Genomic DNA, 4,334 nt, shown 5'->3' with positions numbered 1-4,334 from the left:
CTACAAACTAGCACCATTAATCCTTACTGATTCCATATTTTAACCTAATCTTACTATATAAATGTACCAGACAATGGCAGAAGTAATTTCAAACAGAACACTAAAACATGCAGCACAATAGAAACATATTGCATATGGCTGCTTGAAGTATTGATGGTATTGGTAGCTCATTGAAGGGAAGCAACAAAAGAAGAATATAGGAAAACAGGATACTCACAGCAAGGACAACATGCCCCGATGCAGTGAACTGTTCACTGGCTATGTCAATTTCAACAGCTGGTTGAGAGCAACATGCAAGGAAATGGCAAACAAGGCGAACTCATATAATTTCTGGACACCAAAAAATAAGATATGCAAAACTTTATTAGACTTGTATAGGAACCTCTATAAAGAACATTTGAAAACGAATTTGATCTCTAATTCTCTCAGCAAGACTGTCTCAGTGTCTCTCATCTGTTTATTTTTGCCTCTTAAAAAATTGGATGAATACATTGTGGTCTGGGCTCCAGTTATTTTTGCCTCTTAAAAAATTTGGTTGGATGAATAGGCGGATGTGTCTTGTCATCATGACCACCATTGCTGGGATTTCTCCAAAGTCTTTCTTCAGGAATTAGAAACCGGTGAGCATATGCTCCCCATACTGGATGCTCGTACTTGTTCACGTACAATTTCCTATAGGTCAAAGGGAGCCAAATATTTTAAGGTGAAAAGATAAAGCGAGGAAGGGCATACCTTCAAGAAAAATAAATAAATAAATAAATAAATAAATAAGAGTGAGAAATGGTGTAACCACTGCAGTAGAGTATGACACAAATTATCTAGAGTGCATTTTTTACATTTTTCTCAGTGCGATTTCATCATGACATGCCTACTAATCCATGGACACAATGCAATGAAGATCAACAAGAGTGTACATTCGCATCAATGGAAACAACATATGTATAGGAAGCATGTTGTGGATACATGAAAACCAATTGACTAAGTACATGTTTCTTGCCACTTTTCAAATAAACTAGTATTGGCATATTGTTAAGTACATCAGTTGTCTGGCAGAATTATAGACTTAAATAAAAAATGTAACCAAATTCAAAAACATCAGAAAAAGAAAAAGAGAAGAATGTTAAAACAAGTCACACGAGTAAAATCCCATACTGACATGAAGATCAGTGTTTGGAGAGAAGTTATCAGTTTCTGTCCTTGGATAACTAATGAATCCTGCTTGATAAAGTTGTTCAGCCACCTAGAATTGAAAGGGAGGAGACCAGCAAATAAAACAATCAAATAATCAAGCTACCGAGGTATGCCCATTATTAGATATTAGAACTGGCAAGGAAAAATAAAGCAATAAGACGAGATTTTTTAGACCTTCATTGTGCGCTCTGAACTCATTCTGAAGTACCTAGAGTCACATATTTTAACTTTTGTTGATTCCTAACATTTTGAACCTGCGGTGAACAAAGATCTATATATTGTTAAAAATGGTACTCTTGGTTCATGATTATTTGAGTTCCTAGGCTTGGAAACTGCAATGAGAAGAAAGTTTAGATAGAATAAAGATATGTGTGATGCTTGTATTTAGAGCATAAGTGTAGAAACAAGAAACTCATGCAGGTGACATTTTTTTTACTAAATTGATGCTGGAGACCTTCCTGGCCCAGCACTAGAGCCAAAATATAGATCATGTCAGGATTCAAGACCCATAATCCATCCATATCATTAGTTAGACATGAATGAATTCCCCCTGTTATGTCTACCCAATTATAGGAACTGTGCATGACAAAAAAAAAGAATAAAAGATACCATTTGCAACATATGTTGATGATAAAATTGGCAGTCACAGCTAAGTAAAGTTGTATGTGTTAAATGACAAAGAAGACAGCTAAGTAAAGCAGTACCTGAAGTGCAGAAGCTCGTCTAAGGAACTGCTCCAATGTTTGAAATGGACTCTCCTATCTTCTCGAACTGTCTAAACTTTAGATGATTGGTGAATAGCTCATCATTCCTCACAGGAAAAGGACAGCAACAGAAACCATGAAAGATTGGCGTGCACTGGTATACACATCAAGTGGGATTGAGCTATTAAAATCCGAAATTGGTAGCAGATTATCGAGCTCGACAACCCTTGATTCTGCCCATCCAACATATATATATATATATATATATATATATATATATATATATATATATATATATATATATATATATATATATATATATATATATATATATCTGTGTGTGTGTGTGTGTGTCCGGACCAGCCTCCCTCGCCCACAAACAAAGTTCCACCATCCTCCGTTTCTATGAGGACAATGCAATGCGGCAACCATGGAAAGCAGATGGTAGATCGATTATCGGTAGCACTTGGCTGCCCAAATCGTACTCCCGGATTCCGCTGGTAGTTGAAGTAGAGCGCATTCCGCACAAGGACGCCGTACGTCGCCGTGCACTCTCATGATGCAGTAGTCATTGTGGTGATGCATATATAGTGATCGGCTCGCTCCACGCACCTTGCTCGGAACTCGGAAGAGCACGTAGGCGGTCCTGGCGGCAGCCGAGGTGGTCGCAGCCCGCCGCCTCGTGCCAAGGCGGACGGCGGGGCCGAAGCACGTGCATCGGGGGCGCGGGGTGGATGGAGCTCGCGGATCCTGCCGGTCTGGGGGCACGCGGAGGAGCAACTCCTCGACGAGCTCGTCCGATCCATTTGGTCCAGGAGGCGGATCCATGGCTGGGCGGCGGCGCAAGGGTTTGGTTTGGTCTGGGCCTCTGGGGATTGGGGAATCAGGTGGGGTCACTGCATCCGGTGGCCTGGAGGGGTTCTGCTGACAGGTGGGGTCACTGCAGCTCGAGTTGACTATTCTGACGCCATGCATGTTCAAGTTTGTTTCTCGTTGACATTCATTCATAGTACATACATAGTACTGCTGAGATTTCCTTATTGTATATCATCAATAGAAAAGGATCGGATATTAATTAATTTTGTGATCGATGTTGTTATTTCAACAAAAAGAAGACAACAAACAAATCGAGCTGCTTCATTCATACAGTACATGCATGCTCTTGAAAGATTCAGTGTTCTTTCAGTCCACTGCTTGCCTTTAATTTCGACAAGAAATGAAGCTGATAATAATTTTATAGTGACTTGCTCCATAAATCGATCAGTGCGGCCGGCAATCATTCATCACCGTCAGGCACAGCTGCCAAAACTACTCTCTGGTTGACGGACCAAAGGAGTTGGACCGTGGACGCTTGCCGTGTGGCTTCACCTCTCTCGCCTGACGATGCACTCGCGCCGAGATCGCCGGAGCTTGAATGGATCATCGCCACCCAAGAAGAAAAGCAAAACGGCCGGCGACAGCGGGCAGAACAATCGCATCCCCAACTGGCTGCAGAGCCGGGCGGTGATGAGCGTCTGCTCTCATCACTTCAGACGGCAGCGCCCACGAACGCCACGAGCGTAACGATCCTTCCTATCATGGTGACGACTGGCCGGCGAGTGGATCGATGCGGTCACCTCCGGCGGCTGGCGAGCGGCGGCGCGGCCGTCCGATCCTCCGTTGGGCCGGCGGCGCATTCGCCGGCAGTGACGGCACTCCAAGGCTGCTGCGTTTGGGAATGTCTGAATCTAGCCGGTCTGAATTTTGTTTCGCATCCAGTGGTAAATTCACTCTATGTTCTAAAAATAATACCACTTCCTGCTATAGCCCTCCAAAGTTAAATCTTCCTTATTTGACTTCGTTGGCCCTACCGTCAACTTTATCAGTTAACTCGCATAAATAGTAACATGTAGTTTTTCATCCCTCTTTTTTTTTTACTAAAACGGCCTCAAAATTACCTCCAAAATAATCCATAAAACTTTTTAAAGTAATATAGCTGATGCAGATGAATCCATTTTGCCAAAAACAAGACATACATAGCATTTACAATCTTCAAATTAAAACTCGCCAAATTAGGCAAGACTATATGATTTTTTATGGCACAAAACTACTATTCAAAAATTGAGAAAAAAATACCTAACATTTCTGAGATGAGATATATTATTTTATAAAATTATTTTTTATCATATGTTACCCATAGAATTTTGAAGTTTTATTAAAATTTATTTTTTGAAGTTGTATCATAGTTAGTTTCAATTTGTTTTGTTAATGAACTTCAAAATTAAGGTGGCGTACATGGAATCCCGTGAGGCCACAATTAGGGATGAAAACGGATCGAATGCGGATGGATATCACTGATATCGTATTTGTTTTCATATTTGTGTTCGAATACGAAGTCGGATACGGATAATGTTAGTTTTTGTCGGATAAGATTGTAATGATATCAACATCACAAAAATG

General features: G+C 40.9%; 1 long non-coding RNA gene across 1 annotated transcript; it reads right to left on the bottom strand.

Moving 5' to 3' along the window:
- Positions 1-263: 263 nt before the first annotated feature.
- LOC120660253 lies at positions 264-2,137 on the bottom strand. The gene is made up of 5 exons (XR_005669476.1): positions 1,896-2,137; positions 1,366-1,445; positions 1,157-1,240; positions 491-672; positions 264-330 (listed from the first exon to the last, which is right to left on the bottom strand). It is a non-coding gene; the product is annotated as an uncharacterized LOC120660253 (long non-coding RNA).
- Between the last annotated feature and the right edge of the window lie 2,197 nt (positions 2,138-4,334).

This window comes from Panicum virgatum, chromosome 2K (genome assembly GCF_016808335.1).
Source record: "Panicum virgatum strain AP13 chromosome 2K, P.virgatum_v5, whole genome shotgun sequence".
Classification (NCBI taxonomy): domain Eukaryota; kingdom Viridiplantae; phylum Streptophyta; class Magnoliopsida; order Poales; family Poaceae; genus Panicum; species Panicum virgatum.
The sequence above is the reverse complement of the archived record's forward strand: the minus strand, read 5'-3'. Positions and strand labels throughout refer to the sequence as shown.